At 38.4% G+C, this 20,851-nt stretch overlaps 1 protein-coding gene across 1 annotated transcript in view; it reads left to right on the forward strand.

Moving 5' to 3' along the window:
* The first annotated feature begins 535 nt into the window (after positions 1-535).
* The window catches only part of IGF1R (insulin like growth factor 1 receptor), an 857,678-nt gene continuing 837,362 nt past the window's right edge, over positions 536-20,851 (forward strand). The window contains exon 1 of the mRNA XM_053717616.1: positions 536-2,018. The gene's annotated coding sequence lies outside the window, so the exon portion shown is untranslated. The remainder of the gene's footprint in view (positions 2,019-20,851) is intronic.

Here is a 20,851-nt window from a genome sequence, read left to right on the forward strand (position 1 = left end):
TGTCAGCGGTCTTGTTTGTCACACTACCAGATAAAAGAATCTGCACCAAGGATTAATATTTTGAAACATTGTGTTTGGACTTGATTAATATTACATCAAAACAATCAATAAAACATACAGTTAATCCAGGTGTAACATTAAAATATACAATTCTGTAACATCACTTATGAAGAAGACTTTTCTTAAGATAAATAAGTCCAAAACTATTCGTTTCACAATATAAGCAGAAAAAAAATATATATAGTGACTTTAAGAGACATCACGGTGCTACGCAATGCAGTGCATTCATGCCTAGCCAGTGAGACTAAGAACGCCACGCGGGTCAAATAAGGTTTATCTGGCTGATACAGATTAGTTAATGAAGTGATAAATATAAGGAAAGAAAAACAATAAGTACGTTTTGCAAAAATAAAATGGCTTCAAAAAAACGTATAAGAATTTAGGGTAGGCTATGTGATTGTGTACATGAACGCGTGGTACTTGCAGCAGATGTTACCCAAGCTTGCTCCTGTGTGAGCAGATCCCAGTCCAGGCTTTGCAGACAGCCCTGTGTGAGTGAGTGCGTCTGTCTCAGGAGCTCGGGCTCTTGTTTACAGCATTAATTTCACATAGAGAGACGACGGATTACGAGAGAGGGCTGCTCCGGGAGCTAGCACACACACAATCTAGTTTGGAGAACCGTGCGTCGGGGCAGTAAAACAAGCAATACCCCACCGACCAGGTCAGACACGCAGTGGATTATTGCCTGGCACTGACCTTCAAGGGCCCCGCAGACAGAGGCCGGGAGTCGCCGCTCCATTCATTTGTGATTGCAGCGGCCTCCTTCAGGATTTGAATCCGGGTGTAAAAGGAGGCCGAGAGGGATGAAGTCTGAGGACGCGGAGTATCGAACCCCTGGCGCCTTCTGCCTCGTGTGCTCGGTGTACGAGCGGCAAGGCTGACACTATACAGCGTGCAAAATACCCCGACTGGGGCAATAACTGTTCAAGGACCGGTGTATCCAACCTAGATAATATCCTGATTTGGGCTAATAGGTCCACATATTACTCTGGGAATAATACTTTACCGCCACATTGGGAGCTACTTACTGGAACAGTACTCTGGGGTAAACTGAGGAATACTCGAAAAAGTAGGATTGATTGCAAAAATAAAAAATATACCACTTGCCAAGAGGAGGGGAGATTGTATTGAAATAGACTGCGTGGTGCAGACATCGCAATACAGAGGACCCGCTAAGGGTGGAGGATACCGGGAAATATTTTGGATATTGGAATATATAGAGATTCTCATTTACCCACCAACCAAGGAGCGGTATAACTTACATTAATAAAATACCCCAGGGACAGATACCCCATCTCTTGGGAGTGGGCGAAGAATCTGGCACAGATACCCTGGTGACGGGTACCTGGTTTGGGAGGGTCTGTAGGGGCGATATACTAAGAAATAATCGGCCATGTGACACCTACAACCTCCCCCTGTCACGTTGTATTTTGTCACCCTGGGTAAAACTGAACCAAAGAGCAAATCCCAAATAATTCTCCTCCTCCCTGTGTTCCCGGCCAGCAGACAGGGAGGAGAAGCTCTCAACAGCCCTTCACCCCTAACAGGGCAGAATTTCTCTTGGGGTATTTTTTTTTTTTTTTTTTTACCAACAGCCACTTCAGACCTGATTGAAGGGGCACGCAGTTTGTGTACAAAATAACTAGCCCCTTGCTTCATCGTTGCAGATTTATCTATGATCCAGAACAAGGTCACTAAGTGGAGTCACACAGATTATTGTCCATAAATACATAGGATCATATTGTTATCCAGCAGCCATCTTTATTTTGGGCTAGTGGAAGTTCTGCGTGGACGTGAATGGTTTGGCTGGAGTGGGAGTTACACTCGAGTTTTTCTCGGAAGATCTATGGGTTGTGCCGTTGACATGAAGCCCGGATCTGGTTGGGGGTGTCCTGCCTGGCTGTTGGGGGTCTTCCTACTGCTGCTGCTCCTGTGCCTGGGGCCATCGGGTGGTAAAGGTGAGTGTCTGGCCCTGGTGTCTGCTAATCTCCCCTAGGGAAGCTACCTAGTCTGGGATGTATTCTCAGATACTTATACACGTGGATGTCTCCAGGCAGCTAGGGAACCGCACTAAGATCTTTAGAGAGGGAATTGTAGTTTCGATTGACAAACCTGGGGGTATTTCTCGTATTCTCTCTTGTAAACTATGAGAAATACTAACTTCCAGAAATGAAGTGTAAAACCAGTATGGGCAGTTATTGCATGGGGCGCATAAAATATTATCTAAGAATTTAAATACCCCCATTAAAGAACATATTTCCTATTTCTGTAATCCTTTGGATGTGTTTTTAATAGGATTTGGAAAGGTACCTCATACAGAAGTAAATTCACTCCCAATGATGATGAAGGAAAGAGGCTATTTTCATCACTTGAGAGTTCTTTGAATTTGTAGTGCCTGAATAACATTCTTTGCAATACCATCATTACCTAATATATATGCTTCAAATTATACTCTCAGCTGATTGCGAAAACTGTTGTAATGAAATGGGTTAAATTTAGAGTGACAAATAAATTACATTACAATCACACTTATATAATTAAAACTTTTCTTTTTAATTGTCTGCAGTCTCCTATAAGTGGTTTTACAAATGTAGATTATTTTATTTCCCCCCCACAAGGTTGTACACATTCTGTCAATTTATCAGATTGTGGGATCACCAGTCATGAATCACAAGGACATCCTTCTATCAAAAAACACAGAGCGGTTGCCAGACACTTGTTTACACGTCTAAGCATATCCTAGTACCCATATCCCAATCCATGCACTGCATTTTCACTTTTAAAATTGATTATGCAGTCACACTGTTCTTTTTTTTCTTAGATATTTCCCTTTTGCATTTTTGTTTGTTCCTTCTTGATTATAAAATAATTATACCCATTAATGTATGTTCTTATAGTTTGTGTATGTTTGTTTTTATACTAGTGTTTTCATGGCGTTTGCTTTTGTAAAACTTTCCACTCCTTTGTAATATCAGTAACACCCAAATGGACCTTAGAATCTACCACATTAATACAAATATTAATATTTTTATTAAATACCCCGAAAATTGTAACGCGAAAAATGAAAAAAACATAAAAACATTTTCATTGATTTATAAATAAGACTACATATAATTAATATTTTTATACATTTTATTACACACTTTTTCTCAGTATCACTCTTAGCTTAATTTTGTGATCCCTCAAGTTAATGTGTTGTCATAAAATGTCCACACACCCTTGTTGGATATCCCTTGTTTATACCTTTTTACATGTTTTTTTTTATTTTTTATTGTGCCCTACAAGATGACACTTTTTCCACTGAAAATAATATTCCTGCTTAAATTCTGGAAGATATAAACAGGTGGTTGTTTTTGTTCCATTTACTTTGCTGATGTCCTTTTGTAGAGTTGTATAAATACATAACCATTTTAAGCTCCTATGGCTGTTGTGTGTTCGCAGAATCTTTTCATTTAGGAGGAATATACACTTTTCTGGCTTTTCTGGCTTTAAAACGGTGCTTTAAAACTGTTAAGGGTTGCCAGCAGAAATTATTAGTGGGATTAGGTTCCCCCAGGATGGGGAAACACTGCCCCAGCACCTGTGCTATAAGCCAGACAGAGCCTAGCAGCTGAAGCATCTCAGCAATAGTACATATTTGGTTTAATGATTTAAGGGTCCAAAAAACAAAATCTAAAGCACTGTACAAATAATACAGGGATGAGGATATATGTGAACTGTATCACACTTTTAACCTACCCAGAGTCAAATGTGGTCCTATAATGAACAGGTTATAAACTACTAGAAATGTGTGATGTGTATATTCATTGCTTACTAATATAAGTGATAACATTGTCTACACTGGTATCCTATGCCAACTGGAAAAGGGACAACTTATGTGAATATTTGTTTAGTCACAATACTGTAGTGCAGAACCAGACATTCATAACATTTAGACATTGTCTGAATTTCTCAAATCACCAAACTGTAAAGATTGTTGCTGTCATTATGGCTAATTCTGTTTCATACTATTTTGATATATTTTCCTCATGTTGACAAATGTTCACATATCTCATTGCAAAAAGGGTGTACAGTATATAGCACTTGTGATTTAAAACCCGGAACGCAGTGAAATTCCCCTCAGACCAATCTATTCTTGTGCTGTCAGGGTTTAGTATCCTGCCATGCTTCCTGCATTACTACGGCAAGGCACATGCAACGATCAAGAATTAAATGTGCAGACCGAGATTCTACTTTTTTCTTTTTTTCTTTTAAATAACAAAAACAAACTAGTGGTTTAGAATAATGTGGTTTATATTTTTGTTTTTTCACTCTGTATTCTATTTTAGCATATACCTTGTTGTCGCATAACAAAAAGGTTTAATGTTGTGTTCATTCCAGCACCTGGAAGGTACTAGGGGCCCCATAATCCTGGTGTTATTTTTAGTACAGTAGGAAATGCAGCATCTCTGCTCCTGAGTGATACAGACATGGCTTTGTGGATGTTTTTAATTTGCAACGTCTTCATGGGGGGGGGGGTGTTGTGCAATGTATGATTTTGTAAAAATGTTCCCTTCTAAGATAGGTTACTCTGATTCTGTATGTTTTGCTGTTTATATATATTTTTTTCTCCTGCATTAATATTCTGTCTGCAGCAGGGATTTTGCATTGGTGCCTCTATGGTTTGATTTATAAAGCTCCTTTGTGTAGTAGCTCCATTGCTGATGCTTTCATCAGAGGGGGAGTGTCGTGAGACTGGTGGTCCTGACTTACCCTGTGTAACACACTCTCTACCTCCCCTTGCTGATTTTGTTTACTACTTTTAAGCAGATTTTGTAAGTTGTTGTGTTTTTTTGTTTTTTTTTAAAATATATGTGCACTGGTGGAAAAATATTTACATATTTCTTATTTATGTTGTTGACTTGATCTATATTTTATATCCACATTTAAATTAAAATCACTTTTCTAATAATGTGATCTGATCATATTTAACTAGTTTTACAGCTATTTAAAATTTGTAAGACTGATAAACCTTCTACTCTTTTTAAAGGGGAATGAAACCCAACATTTTTCTTTCAAGATTCAGATAGAGAAAACAACTTTCCAATTTAGACTTTTATTATTCATTTTTTGCTTCATTTTCTTGTTATACTTTATTGAAGGAGCAGCAGTACACTACTGGGAGCTAGTTTACATCTGTAAACCAATGATAACAGGTGTAATATATAAGCAGCCATTTATTAGCAGCTAGCTCCTGAGCCTACCTAGGTAGTCTTTTCAACAAAAGGATACCAGGAGAACAAAGCAAATTAGATAATAGAAGTATCTTAGAAAGTTGTTTAAAATTGTATGCGTTATCTAAATCATAAAAGAAAAAAAAAAAGTGTTTTATGTCCCTTTTTAATACTTGTTTTCATACCTGTCCTTAGGCCTCCCTCCCTAACAGGCCACATTTTTGAGGATATCTGAACTGAAGCACAGGTGAAATAACCATGTTTTCTAATCGGATGATTATTTTACCTGCTCTCACCCAAGGTAATCTTGAAAACATGGCCTGTTTGAGGACATCTTTGAAAACCAGTGCTTTTAATATAAAAATCACATTACTCTATAATTACCTTGTTACATTATTTTTCTACTATATACTACATTTGTGGATTTTATGTTTTAGACTACTCTAGTCCTTTTATGTAACCATTCATCAGGACTCACATGATGGAAGAGCCTTTGGGTGAATTTATATTTTAAGGAGAGAGTTTAAAATAAATGCATCGTGTGTATATTATATATAAATAAGTATGGGTATAATATTGTGATTTATGTAGACAAAATAGGTAAAAAGCTATGGTCAAGTGAGATGTTGCATTAATTAACATAGCTAATCATTTGTAGGTAAAAGAGTCACTCCACTGTGTGTGTAACACTTTATTTGAAATTAATATTACTAAAATAAATATATAGTTTTTTACCTTAGAAAACATAGTTTGCTCTATTATTCGTAATTCTTTTTATTTTATGTACACCACAAAGGGTATTGAATTACTTATGAGTATATAAAAGCTGCAACATTTTTCTTGCATAGCAAACTATTTCTTAGGAAGTTCTGAAGATTGCTTTTTATTAGTGCTATGTACTATCATTGCTTTCTCTGTTGTGACTGGAATTTTCACGTGTAGTTGCTTGTGAATTCTTAGACTTTTAAGCATTTTTGAAATATTTGTCTGCTCTACTCTGGCAAGTTTACAAATAGGACTATTGGTTTTAAAGAAAATTGTGAAATAAATTAAGCATAATAAAATAATTATTTAATACTGGGAAGTTGACTGCTTTGCTCCAGGAAACTTAAATAACATTAAAGTCTTCATGAGATTAAAATGATGAAATTAGGGCTCCTGAAGTTTTCTATTTTTTAATTCCTTTTTCAGTCTCCCCACCAATTTATTGCAGTTTTAAATGTGTAATTTTTATTATGCTGCATTTTGTGTCCTTCCTCCTGCACTCAGTGCTACACATTTATGTAGAACCAGAGGATCTGGTATTTGTCTTTGTGTTTTCAAGTATTTTGTTTGTAATTCACGTCTGGTATGTGCTAAATTACAACCTTCTTTGGTCCACATTTAAGATCTAGATGTTCAGAAATCCTAATTACAGATAGTAGTTTAATTATAGTTTTGCAAATATGTTCTTGTGACAGACTGATTTTTTTTTTTTTTTTTTTTTTTTTTTTTTTCCATTTTTCTTCTGCTGTAAATCTGATTATAATTCTAAATTAAGACAAATTTTGTCTGTTAAAGTCAAATACACAATGTGTGTCCCAAGGATTATGTTTTACAGTATTGAAAAGCCTTTTAGTCTTCAGGAATACACACATACTGTTTACCCAACCCTAATCTAAAGAAAGTTTTAAATATAAACTTTCTGGATATACAGTATGTATGTGTATTGCTGCAATAATTCTGTTAAGGGATTGCTGTGTTAAAACAGTACTTGAAGCAAATAAACTGAGATTTTGCATATTTTACCCAGATCCTCTTGTCAATTGGTATCAATGTATGTGGAGTTTTACTGGGTAAACACAAGCGGGGAACTTGCCTAGATGTGCTACCTTTCTATGCAAAAATTTGATATATATATATATATATATATATATATATATATATATATATATATATATATATATATATATTCCCAACGAAGAGTCAGCACTGGCTAGGCTTACATCAAGTGTATACTTTGATATGTGACGTTTCGGGGATCAAAACACTACCCTTCCTCAGGGAAATGTCACTTATCAATAAAGTATACACTTGATGTAAGCCCAATGAGTGTGGACTCTTCGTTGTGATATATTCTTCTGTATCTGTCACCCTGGCATGCTGATTGTAGGTGAGAGTGCAAATCCTTTAGTTTGTGATATATAGATATATCTATCTATCCCATCCAAATACATAAGGCACTGAAAACACAGCTCAAACACAACGTTGCATGTATACAAATATAAGGCGGCAGGCAAAAAGAGAGAGTATAAGCGAAATCGAAGCGTCTGTTGTAATGCCCCAGTCAGCGGTAAATAGAAATCGTTCCTTTAACAGCCTGCTCAGTGCTAAGCTCCTACCTTGAAGCAAAGGGAATTGCGGATTCACACCTGTTGCGGTATTCGGAGCAAGCTCACCTCAGAGTCCAGATAACCACCGGTCCCTCAGGAATGGCAAGACTCCTTCCCTTACATGCCAAAACAGTAGATTCTTAGGGCTGATTCAGTTATCCGCTGTAGGTAGACCTTTCGTCTGATCTGCTCCGTTTGCTGTACTGAGCGTAAGACTCATGTGGTGTGCCTGCACACCAATCAAAGATAAGAACTGCCCAATATTGTGTGGAAGAAAACGCCAGATATTGGAGAAAAAAATAAGTAATACATTTTAAAATCCCCCCCCCCCCAAAAAAAAACAGTCCGGATTCTCCAACATAGCTTAAAAACAAAGCTTTATTTCACCAAAATGAAGTCAGCTGAGTGTGTCTGACATGCTTCGGCAAGAGTGCCTTAATCGTAGACTTGACCTCAATTAAAAACACGGTTCAATTTAAACGAAAGCCTTTTCTTACATTGGTTGTTCATTCTGATCACATGATTAGCTTCCTATTACTTATTAAAGGGATACAATCAAAGCTGTGGTCAATGTATAAATGTCATTCAAATCGGTAAATTCACAAACACTGTTGCAATATTAGGAACACTAAATGATATCAAATGCGCATATATTACTTGTATAACAATACAAATATACTTGAAGCAATATAGTATCTATGGTGCTACAATAGTGAGTATAATCAATTGACCGACGATAAAGAATATACAATTAATCATAACGTATATAACCATTGTTCCTAAATCCTCTCATATAATCCCTAGCTAACTGACCTTTGATGAATAAATAGCATGATATCATAGCACAGTCAGTGCTACAAGGTTGGATGGGGAATATAGTCTTATGTTTATGCTGTAAGGAATTAGAGATATGTCTCAAATTCATAGAAGTATAATAGTTACTGTACCCTAGTACAATTTGAATATGAAAATCAGTGTATGATCTTATATGCAAATTAGACTATGAATAAAGGGTGTAAAATTGCAAGTTGCAGGTATACTGTTCCTTAATCAATGGAACAAAATATAGTTAGATAGATAAATCAATCAAATGCAAAAGGTAACAAGGGCCTATCCTAATACAGGACATATATTGGTGTAAAATTAAGTATGTTATTCCTAGTAATTTATGATATCAAATACTGAGTTATAGCCCTTAGGTGTATGGGTAGAAAGGGTAAATATCCAGAATGCCTGCCTCTTATGGAGTAGTTTGATTATGTCACCTCCACTGGTAGATAGTTTAACCCTTTCAATTACCACCCACTTCAGGGTATTGTTCTTACTGTTTTGTGATGAAGTGTTTAGCGAATTCTGATGATTAGTGAGATCTTTTTATGTCAGACAAGTGTTTGTCTAATTCTCTCTCTAACCTCATGTGTAGTGCAGCCAACATAATGTCTATCATTGCAGGTACTCCAAAACAGGTATACCACGCTCTTACCACTGCAATTGACAAAGTTTTTAACTGTACCTTTTGCCAGTTTCTGAGTTCTTAAAATGGTCACCCCTATTGATAAAGCTCCAGGGTATGCAAGGGCCATACCCACACCTATGCATGCCCTTGGTCTCAAGCCATGCACCCTTAGTAGTTTTTGTATGTAGTTCAATAGGGTAGATAATATTCCCTAAGGTAACACCCCTTCTGTAGTTGAAGTGACAACCCCGTTTGGTTACATTATTCCTGTGGAGTAATGCATTTAAACAATATAAGCCCCACCCACAGTAAGGTAAAATTGCGCCAAAACTGTAGTCACGGCAATCCTCAAAAACAAATAACATCAGTGAATACATGTAATGCAAAATACATCCATATTATACCATATTAAACAAAGTGCATATAAGATGGATGTATTTTGCATTACATGTATCCACTGATGTTATTGTTTTTGAGGATTGCCAGGACTACGATTTTGGCGCAATTTTACCTTACTGTGGGTGGGGTGGGGCTTATAGAAACGTGACACTTGCTATTAAACTTCACTTGTTAAAAGACCAGAGAGTGCCTTCTTATATCCTATGTATTTAACCGTTGGCACCCTGGCAGTTGAATGTAAGGTGAGAGTACCCTCAATAAAATCACATTTATTGAAATAAAATATATATATATATATATATATTCTTTGTTGAAATAATAGTGATGCACTACTGGGAACTAGATGATTACATCTAGTGGTGAAGCATATAGGCGCAGCCACAGATCAGCAGCTCCTGAGCCTAGCTAGGTATGGTTTTCCTGCAAAATATACCTTGAGAATTAAAGGGATATGAAACCCAAACTTTTTTTTCTTTCATGAGTCAGAGGGAGCATGCAATTTTTAAACAAGTTTGTAATTTTAATTATTAATTTAGTTTTTCATTCTCTTGATATATTTTGTTAAAAGCAGGTATGTATACTTAGGAGCCGTCTCTTTTCTGGAGCACTATGGGATCAATTTATCAATCCATGGCGGACAGGTGTGTACATATTCGCCCCTGTCTGCCAAAGCTCTCTGACGGGGAGCAAACCCCTGCCCAAATTTAATATTGCATACAAGCGCTCCTTTATGCCCACGTGCGACCATGCCAGCGCACAGCAGATTACACATGGGCAGGAGCTGTCAATCTCCTCTGTTGGACTATACCAGGAGATTGAGAACAGGGTAGGTGAGGCAGCTGTCTGAACGCTGGTTGGTCCTGACTGCAGGTTCTCTTGTGCAAACCTGCAGTCAAATGGAGGAAAAGGGTTTGATAAATCGAACTCTATATAGCAGCAGGTTTGCAAGTATCTCTTCAACACAGAATATCATGTGAACGAAGCAAATTTGATAATAGAAGTAAATTGGAAACTTTTTTTAAAATGGTTTGTTCTATCTGAATCACACAAAAAAATGACTTTCATATCCCTTTAAGTAAATTAGATAAGATGTAAAGTGCCATACTTCTTATTTTGTAGTTTTTTTTTCTTCTTCTTATATTGATCCTCTATATAATCCATTTTTTGGATTAGGTACATTTTGTTTGCAATAAAATTTGAAGTACTGAGCCTAATTTAAAGTAGACATTAAACTACTGAAAACATGTGTCATGCTTATGAATCGGTGCTATTTAAACTTGTGTGTGTGTGTGTAATCAGCAGCTAGCTCCCACTAGTGTAGGATATGTGCATATTCTTATTCAACAAAAGATGCAAAGAGAACAAAGCACATTTGAACATAGAAGTGAATTTAAAAGTGTCTTAAAATTACATGCTCTATCGGAATCATGCAAGTTTAATTTTGACTTTTCTATCCCTTTTAAGCTTTTAGTGAGGGAGCCATAAGCATTCATTAATCAAATAGTGGGGAAACAAATTGCAAAATAGTAGTGAAAACGTGTGCATAACTTCTGCTTAAAGGGCCAGTCAACACATTAGATTTGCATAATCAACAAATGCAAGATAACAAGACAATGCAATAGCACTTAGTCTGAACTTCAAATGAGTAGTAGTTTTTTTATAACAAATTTCAAAGTTATGTATGTTTCCACTCCCCTTGTACCATGTGATGGCAATCAGCCAATCACAAATGCATATACGTATAGTCTGTGAATTCTTGCACATGCTCAGTAGGATCTGGTGACTCAAAAATTGTAAATATAAAAGACTGTGCACATTTTTTTTAATGGAAGTAAATTGGAAAGTTGTTTAAAATTACATGCTGTATCTGAATCATGAAAATTTTATTTAACCTGAGTGTCCCTTTAACATGTATGGTAGAATAATAGTTTTCTTGATTATTTGTCACAGAAGATGGGAAGAAATATGACAGCTGTGTTTTGTAAGGTTTGCTTACTGCCCAAATAAAATTACAAAATGCTGTCATTACATCAATGGAATATGTATAATGTACACATTCCATTTTAGTCTTTTTCATTTATGAAATTACTTTACAAGCTTTTTATTGATGAACACAGTAATCCAGAAACATCTTTCAAACCTTAATGTATCTTATTTTGTGGAGAACAGACTTGTATATCAATACGTCTATTTTTTGAGTTGCCCCTTGATGTAAGACGAATGAATGTTAATCTTAAGTGAGTCTGACTTTTGACTAGTAATGTAAATGGTACTTTTAGAAAGTGTGTGTGTATATATATTTTTCATTTTTCAACTTTTCTTTCACTCATGGTTAGTGTTTGGCTGAAGCCATTTATTATCAATTAACTGTGTTTACTCTTTAAATCATAATGACAGCAGAAACTACCCAAATGACCCTGATCAAAAGTTTACATACCCTGGTAATTTTGGCCTGATTACATGCACACAAGTTAACACAAAGGGGTTTGAATGGCTATTAAAGGTAACCATCCTCACCTGTGATCTGTTTGCTTGTAATTAGTGTGTGTGTGTGTGTGTATAAAAGGTCATTGAGTTTCTGGACTCCTGACAGACCCTTGCATCTTTTTCATCCAGTGCTGCACTGATGTTTCTGGATTCTGAGTCATGGGGAAAGCAAAAGAATTGTCAAAGGATCTGCGAGAAAAGGTAGTTGAACTGTATAAAACAGGAAAGGGATAAAAAAAAGATTGAATTGAGAATGCAAATCAGCAGTGTTCAAACTCTAATCAAGAAGTGGAAAATGAGGGTTCTGTTTGATAACATACTGCATTCATCTTGCCATCAATTCTGACCAAATTTCCTGTGCCTTTTGTAGCTCACACATCCCCAAAACATTCTCGGTTCACGTCCGTGTTTCACAGTAGGAATAGTGTACCTTTCATCATAGGCCTTGTCGACTCCTCTCCAAATGTAGCGTTTATGGTTGTGGCCAAAAAGCTAAATTTTGGTCTCGTCACTCCAAATGACTTTGTGCCAGAAGGTTTGAGGCTTGTCTCTGTGCTGTTTGGCGTATTGTAAGCGGGATACTTTGTGGCATTTGCGTAGTAATGGCTTCTGGCGATTCAACCATGCAGCCCATCTTTCTTCAAGTGCCTCCTTATTGTGCATCTTGAAACAGCCACACCCACATGTTTTCAGAGAGTCCTGTATTTCACCTGAAGTTATTTGTGGGTTTGTCTTTGCATTCCGAACAATTTTCCTGGCAGTTGTGGCTGAAATTTTAGTTGGTCTACCTGACTGTGGTTTGGTTTCAACAGAACCCCTCATTTTCCACTTCTTGATTAGAGTTTGAACACTGCTGATTTGCATTCTCAATTCCTTGGATATCTTTTTAAATCCCTTTCCTGTTTTATACAGTTCAACTACCTTTTCCCACAGATCCTTTGACAATTCTTTTGCTTTCCTCATGACTCAGAATCCAGAATCGTTAGTGCAGCACTGGTTTAAAGGGACAGTTCACCCAAAAACTTTCTCCCCTTTAAATTATTCCCAATGATCCTTTTTACCTGCTAGAGTGTATTAAATTGGTTGCAAGTAGCTCCTTTACTCATATTTCAGCATTTGAAATAGCTGATTTAGCTTGTGGTTTCCCAACCTATACTGAAAGTTTTGATACTGGCGTATATGCTATTGACAAGCCTAAGTAAACACAGCCAGCAGAAGAGATTACACCCTCAGTGGGGGCATGATAGTTAAGTAATAAAATGATAATTTTCCATTGTTCTCTCTATGTATTGAGCTTTGGTGTTCCAGACAAATATAAGATAAGGAAGCAAGTCTGTGTACATGAAAGTGATAACATAATGAGATCTGATATTACCTGAAGCTCAACCCATTGTAATAGGCTGTGGTTTCAAAGCACAAAACCAGCTACTTCAGATACAAAAATAAACCCGAAAATGCAATTTCTCAAATATTTTATACTCTGCAGTTGGTATAACAAGTCATTTAAAATACATTTATGGAAAAACAATTTTACAGTGTACTGTCCCTTTAAAGATGCAAGGGTCTGTCAGGAGTCAAGCAACTCATTGACCTTTTATACAAACACACTAATAACAAGCAAACAGATCACAGGTGAGGATGGTTACCTTTAATAGCCATTCAAACTCCTTTGTGTCAACTTGTGTGCATGTTATCAGGCCAAAATCACCAGGGTATGTAAACTTTTGATCAGGGTAATTTGGGTAGTTTCTGTTGTCATGATTTAAAAAGAGTAAACACAGTTGATTGATAATAAATGGCCTCAGCCAAACACTAACCATGAGTGAAAGAAAAGTTTTTGTGTTATCATTCATATTTTCTGAAAAATGGCCAAGAAATCCTAAATTCTGCCAGGGTATGTAAACTTATGAGCACGACTGTATGTGTGTGTATATATGTGTGTGTGTGTGTGTGTGTATGTATATCTATATCTCTAGCAAATTGGACTCTCACAAACTCAGTTCCTTGGAACCAGGGTGCAGCAAATGCAATCCAATGTGAAGGCAAATGCACTCTCTGGGTTTAAATAAATGAGATAAACGATAAAAGTGTAAACGTTTTCGGGGTCTTCACCCGTTCCTCAGACAAGGGGTAAAGACCCCGAAAACGTTTACACACAATAAAATCACATTTAGTTAAACCCAGAGAGTGCATTTGAAAGGATTAAATTCCACTTTGTCGCTTTTTATATTGACTGGGTTCAACCAGCTTTTATGCATAGTATAATCAATCACCTGTGTGTGTGTGTCTGTAATACAAACATACACATTTTTCTCTCATTGAAACAATTGTAGATATATAGAAAAGAGGGAAGTGAGCAGTCCTTTCCTAAACCTGTTCTACATACAATTTAAAACTAGTGTGTATCTAAAAAGCATTTTCACTACACTAAAACATGCATACAGAAACACAATTTAATATTTATTCTGTATTAATTTGCATTAAGTAGTTGACTATATAAATTGTTTTCTTCTTTAGACTCCAAAATGAATTCTCATATACAGGTCTGTCTGTCTGACTTTAAAGGGATAGAAAACCCAAAAAAACTTCTTTCATGATTCAGATAGCGCATGTGATGTTTAAATTTCTAACTTCTATTATCATTTTTCTTTGTTCTTTGAGTATCTTGTTGAAAAGCAGGAACATAAACTTTGGGGTCTGTCCATTTCTGGAGCACTATATTGCAGCAGCTTTGCAAGAGTGTTATCCATTTGCAAGAGCACTAGATGGCAGTACTATTTCCTGCCATTTAGCACTCCAGATACCTACTGCAGGTTACTCTTCAACACAGAGTATCATGGGAACGAAGCACATTTAATAATAGAAGTAAATTGGAAACCTCTTCTTCTTTTTTTATTTAAATAATGGTATTCTCTGTCGGAATCGCAAACGGAAATGTTTGGGTTTTATATCCCTTTAACTACAGCATGTCAGTCACTTGTGAAATATTTGTGGGTGGATGTGCAGTTTATAAATCAGGTTCTACCTATTTGCTTGTATTTATTTTGAAATTAATGCTTAAAGCCGATCTGTTAGAAGTGACATGACTTCAGTTAAACCTATGCAAACACAGAATTGTTGGGAGGATATTGACTATTGTTCTGTGTTACAGATATCACTAATTGCGGTGTTGGTGCTGGGTAAATGTAGTAGTAAAACTTCATAGATTGGATTCAGGGCTTTTTCTTTACCCCAAATGAGTTTCATTATCTGATGTATCAAGCTTCTAAAAAGTGAGCACACTGACTCTGGCATCTATAGTGTTTAGACAAGTTCCTGTAGACTCTTGGCTCTCCTTTTTATTCAGCTACATTTTCTATTGAATAAAAGACTTATGAACTCATAATTACCAGTTCCTAAATGAGTCATGTCACCATATTTGGACACTTCCATCCTAACTGCATTATATTTTCTCCTATTTCCAAATTGCCTCAAGCACCTTTTAAATTGTTCTTTGGGATAAGTCATCAGTAGAAAAAATCAGCAAGATGATTAGTATGTTACACTTGAAAGTCTGATGCGTTTGATCATGTGAAAAATGCCTCTGCAAAGTGTTTGCTTTGCTTTCCTTCACAAACATTATTTTAAGCCCCCCCCTCCCTTTTGTTTGCTTATCACTTGTTTGTATCTAATCTTTATCAGTCACAAGCAGAGCCTACGTGGTTATCCTGCTGTTTGCAAAGCATGCAAGATGTGGTCTGCAGTACTGGTGCTCTAGGGGTTAATGAGCTTAATGTTCGTTGCGTTTGTAAAACCACGTGCTTCTGAATGAGTCTACTAGAATGCAGAGACTTGCATTCCCACGTGATGGTAATGAAGAACGCTCTATCCTGTTTTTATTTTGCTCAATTGCAAATCTTGGTCTGGTTGCTAGGAAAGAGGTTCACAGTACAGCGACTGCCTTGACACTATTTCCTCCGTTAGGGGAAAAAAAGTATGCTTTATTGTGTAATTCTGCAGCAGAGCAGGTTCCTTCAAATTGTCTTTTTTTTTGTTTTTATTATCCTGACGGGTTTCCTCTATGCACTGTTTGTTTACTTGTTAATACTTCCTTACAAAACTGGTTCGTCCAACCTAAGGCATAAGGGGCCACAGAGTAGCCCTGCAAAATAATTTGGCTTGCACTTCAGAGTGAATGCAGTTTGTCTGAACTGGGGAGGAACAATTTAGTATTTTTAATCTTATAGTAGCAATATCCTTCTTCAAACTTGTGCACATGGAAATAGAAGATTCTGTCTGCTAGATGTGCATTAAAACAAAGGCAGATAAAACAGTACGCCACATTGCAGGCAGGTGTTGGCACTGTGCAGTTTCACCGTTTGTCCGTCGCCGTAATGCTCCTCCTTCAGAGCAGAGCTAACTAAGAGAATGCTAACGCCTACTGACCAAATAAGGTTGAGTATTCAAATGATCTTTTGGTTATTCCCCTTTCTCATTGAGCATGCGCCATCCTTTGCGTGCACGGCTCCCTTTTGCGCATGCTCATTGAGTCCCAGACTGACGTGAACGTATAGGAAAATACATAAAATAAGATTGTCTTTCACCTTGGCTTAACTGCAATGCTACACCCATAGACAAAGTGTAAAGATGAGTACTTCTCATCTTGTGACTTTTTGAAATTTCTGTATGGGAGTGAAATCTAAAGACACAAGATGAGAAGTACTGAAAGTTGAAATTTAAAATTGCTGTGCACACTATGGATACCAAATGTGTAAGAATATGGACATCCTTCATACATATTGTTACTATGTACAGGAGGGATGGTAAAAACAGAATTTATGCTTACCTGATAAATTACTTTCTCTTACGGTGTATCCAGTCCACGGATTCATCCTTGTGGGATATTCTCATTCCCTACAGGAAGTGGCAAAGAGAGCACACAGCAGAGCTGTCGATATAGCTCCCCCTCAGGCTCCGACCCCCCCCCCCCAGTCATTCGACCGACGGTTAGGAGAAAAAGGAGAAACCATAGGGTGCATTGGTGACTGTAGTTTTAAACAAAATTTTTTTTTTTTTTATCCTGACTTAAATGCCAAGGCGGGCCGTGGACTGGATACACCGTAAGAGAAAGTAATTTATCAGGTAAGGATACATTGTTTTCTCTTACAAGGTGTATCCAGTCCACGGATTCATCCTTACTTGTGGGATACCAATACCAAAGCTTTAGGACACGGATGAAGGGAGGGAACAAGTCAGGTAACCTAAACGGAAGGCACCACTGCTTGCAAAACCTTTCTCCCAAAAATAGCCTCCGAAGAAGCAAAAGTATCGAATTTGTAAAATTTGGCAAATGTATGCAGTGAAGACCAAGTCGCTGCCTTACAAATCTGTTCAACAGAAGCCTCATTCTTGAAAGCCCATGTGGAAGCCACAGCTCTGGTGGAATGAGTTGTAATTCGTTCAGGAGGCTGCTGTCCAGCAGTCTCATAAGCCAATCAGATGATGCTTTTCAGCCAGAAGGAAAGAGAGGTAGCAGTCGCTTTCTGACCTCTGACCTCTCCTCTTACCAGAATAGACAACAAACAAGGATGATGATTGTCTGAAATCTTTGGTTGCTTTTAAATAGAATTTTAAAGCACGAACCACATCAAGATTGTGTAATAGTTGTTCCTTCTTAGAAACTGGATTAGGACACAGAAGGAACAATGATTTCCTGGTTAATATTCTTATTAGAAACCACTTTTGGAAGAAAACCAGGTTTGGTACTCAAAACAACCTTATCTGCATGGAACACCAGATAGGGTGAATTACACTGCAAAGCAGACAATTCTGAAACTCTTCGAGCAGAAGAAATAGTTACCAAAAACAAAACTTTCCAAGATAATAACTTAATATCTATGGAATGTAAAGGTTCAAACGGAACCCCTTGAAGAACTGAAAGAACTAAATTTAGACTCCATGGAGGAGCCACAGGTTTATAGACAGGCTTAATTCTGACTAAAGCCTGTGCAAACGCGTGAACGTCTGGTACTTCTGCCAGACGCTTGTGTAACAGGATAGACAGAGCAGATATCTGTCCCTTTAAGGAACTAGCTGACAAACCTTTCTCCAATCCTTCTTGGAGAAAAGACAATATCCTGGGAATCCTAATCTTACTCCACGAGTAACCCTTGGATTCACACCAACAAAGATATTTCCGCCATATCTTATGGTAAATCTTCCTGGTGACAGGCTTTCTAGCCTGGATCAGAGTATCTATAACCGATTCAGAGAACCCACGCTTAGATAGAATTAAGCGTTCAATCTCCAAGCAGTCAGTTGCAGAGAAACTAGATTTGGATGCTTGAATGGACCCTGAATTAGAAGATCCTGCCTCAATGGCAGTTTCCAAGGTGGTACAGATGACATGTCCACTAGGTCTGCATACCAAGTCCTGCGTGGCCACGCAGGCGCTATCAGAATTACCAAAGCCTTCTCCTGTTTGGTTCTGGCTACCAGCCGAGGGAGAAGGGGAAACGGTGGAAAGACATAAGCCAGAGGACCAAGGCGCTACTAGAGCAACTATCAGTGCCGCCTTGGGGTCCCTGGACCTGGATCCGTAAAGAGGAAGTTTGGTTTTCTGATGGGACGTCATCAGATCCAATTCTGGAATGCCCCATAGCTGGGTCAGCTGAGCAAAAACCTCCGGGTGGAGTTCCCACTCCCCCGGGTGAAAAGTCTGACGACTTAGAAAATCCGCCTCCCAGTTGTCTACTCCTGGGATGTGAATTGCTGATAGGTGGCAGGAGTGATCCTCCGCCCATTTGATGATCTTGGTTACTTCCTTCATCGCTAGGGAGCTCTTTGTTCCTCCCTGATGATTGATGTACGCTACAGTCGTGATGTTGTTCGACTGAAATCTGATGAACCTGGCCTCCGCTAGTTGAGGCCATGCCTGGAGCGTGTTGAATATCGCTCTCAGTTCCAAAATGTTTTATCGGGAGAAGAGACTCTTCCCGAGACCATAGGCCCTGAGCTTTCAGGGAGTCCCAGACCGCACCCCAGCCTAACAGACTGGCATCTGTCTTGACAATGATCCACTCCGGTCTGCGGAAGCACATTGCCTGAGACAAGTGATCCTGAGACAACCACCAGAGAAGAGAATCTCTGGTTTTCTGGTCCAGTAGTATTTGAGGAGACAAATCTACATAATCCCCATTCCACTGTTTGAGCATGCACAGTTGCAGTGGTCTGAGATGAATTCGGGCAAAAGGGACCACGTCCATTGCTACAAACATTAATCAGATTACCTCCATGCACTGAGCTACAGAAGGCCGAGGAATGGAATGAAGAACTCGGCAAGTAGTTAAAAGTTTTAACTTCCTGACCTCCGTCAGAAATATTTTCATTTCTACCGAGTCTATTAGTGTTCCCAGGAATGGAACCCTTGTGAGCGGGGACAGAGAACTTTTTTCGACGTTCACCTTCCACCCGTGAGACCTTAGAAAGGCCAGAACAATGTCCGTATGAGCCTTGGCTCTGTGAAAAGACGCCTGTATTAAGATGTCGTCTAGGTAAGGTGCTACTGCAATGCCCCGCGGTCTTAGTACCGCTAGGAGGGACCCTAGCACCTTTGTAAAAATTCTGGGAGCAGTGGCCAACCCGAAAGGAAGGGCCACGAACTGGTAATGCTTGTCCAGAAAGGCGAACCTTAGGAACTGATGGTGATCTTTGTGGATAGGAATATGTAGGTACGCATCCTTTAGATCCACGGTATTCATATATTGACCTTCCTGGATCATTGGCAAAATTGTCCGAATGGTTTCCATTTTGAATGATGGAACTCTGAGGAATTTGTTTAGAATTTTTAGATTCAGGATTGGCCTGAAAGTTCCTTCCTTTTTGGGAACTACAAACAGGTTTGAGTAAAAACCCAGTCCTTGTTATGCAATTGGAACTGGATATATAACTCCCATCTTTAGTAGATCTTCTACGCAGCGTAAGAACGCCTGTTTCTTTGTCTGGTCTGAAGACAAACGAGAAATGTGGAACCTTCCCCTTGGAGGAGAGTCCTTGAATTCTAGAAGATATCCCTGGGTAACAATCTGTAAAGCCCAGGGATCGTGAACATCTCTTGCCCAGGCCTGAGCGAAGAGAGAGAGTCTGCCCCCTACCAGATCCGGTCCCGGATCGAGGGACACCCCTTCATGCTGTCTTAGTAGCAGCCGCAGGCTTCTTGGCCTGTTTACCTTTGTTCCAGCCCTGCAAGGGTTTCCAGGTTGCTTTGGGCTGTGAAGCGTTACCCTCTTGCTTTGCGTTTGCAGAGGTTGAAGCAGGGCCGCTCCTGAAGTTGCGAAAGGAGCGAAAATTAGCCTTGTTTTTGGCCTTAAACGGTCTATCTTGCGGGAGGGCATGGCCCTTTCCCCCAGTGATATCCGAAATAATTTCTTTCAACTCGGGGCCGAAAAGGGTCTTTCCCTTGAAAGGAATATTTAGTAATTTTGTTTTGGACGACACGTCAGCCGACCACGATTTGAGCCAAAGCGCTCTCCGCACCATAATGGCAAAACCAGAATTTTTCCCCGCTAAATTAGCTAATTGTAAAGCGGCATCTGTGATAAAAGAATTAGCCAGCTTTAGGGCATGAATTCTATCCATGACTTCGTCATATGAAGTCTCCCTCTGGAGCGACTCCTCCAGCGCCTCAAACCAAAAAGCCGCTGCAGTAGTTACAGGAATAATGCAGGCAATCGGTTGAAGAAGGAAACCTTGTTGAACAAATATTTTCTTTAGTAAACCTTCTAATTTTTTATCCATAGGATCTTTGAAAGCACAACTGTCTTCTATTGGTATGGTTGTGCGCTTGGCTAGTGTTGAAACTGCTCCCTCTACCTTAGTTGCCATGC

Source organism: Bombina bombina, chromosome 6, assembly GCF_027579735.1.
Source record: "Bombina bombina isolate aBomBom1 chromosome 6, aBomBom1.pri, whole genome shotgun sequence".
Lineage (NCBI taxonomy): Eukaryota > Metazoa > Chordata > Amphibia > Anura > Bombinatoridae > Bombina > Bombina bombina.